Here is a 449-nt window from a genome sequence, read left to right on the forward strand (position 1 = left end):
GGGGGGGGTGTCAGAGCACGTGACACCGAGCCTGGATACAATGTAACGAAGAACAATGAGCCGCATCCGCTGCCACACTGACCTGTCACCGGGGATCACCGACACATGGGAGGAGGAAGACACCGAACGCAGCCCCGTCCACCGACCCAGCACCGACAAACGTAAACAATGAGCTGATCCAACACATGACAGGAACAAAACGTTCCACCGACAGAAACGTTCCCTATCCAGAGCAATGCAGACAGCGACACCTAGTGTCCACAATCGGAACTGCAGGGCGCCGCACAGCCCAATGATCAGACGGTACATTTTTAGTCATTTATTTATTTGTTTTCAAAACATACAACAAAAAATAAGAAATATCCCCAAAATCAGATCCAAACCCTGAGCCTGGGTTCACACCAGCTAAAGCGGTCCATTTTAGCGCGGCAGTCACAACGTAAGGCACC

The 449-nt window shown here is 51.2% G+C and overlaps 1 protein-coding gene across 1 annotated transcript in view; it reads right to left on the reverse strand.

The window, feature by feature from the left end:
- Positions 1-218, reverse strand: part of LOC108801601 (E3 ubiquitin/ISG15 ligase TRIM25-like) — a 6,967-nt gene extending 6,749 nt beyond the window's left edge. Inside the window, exon 1 of the mRNA XM_018573493.1 lies at positions 83-218. The gene's annotated coding sequence lies outside the window, so the exon portion shown is untranslated. The remainder of the gene's footprint in view (positions 1-82) is intronic.
- Between the last annotated feature and the right edge of the window lie 231 nt (positions 219-449).

Source organism: Nanorana parkeri, unplaced genomic scaffold, assembly GCF_000935625.1.
Source record: "Nanorana parkeri isolate BGI_ZX_2015 unplaced genomic scaffold, ASM93562v1 scaffold2399, whole genome shotgun sequence".
NCBI classification, from domain to species: Eukaryota; Metazoa; Chordata; class Amphibia; order Anura; family Dicroglossidae; genus Nanorana; species Nanorana parkeri.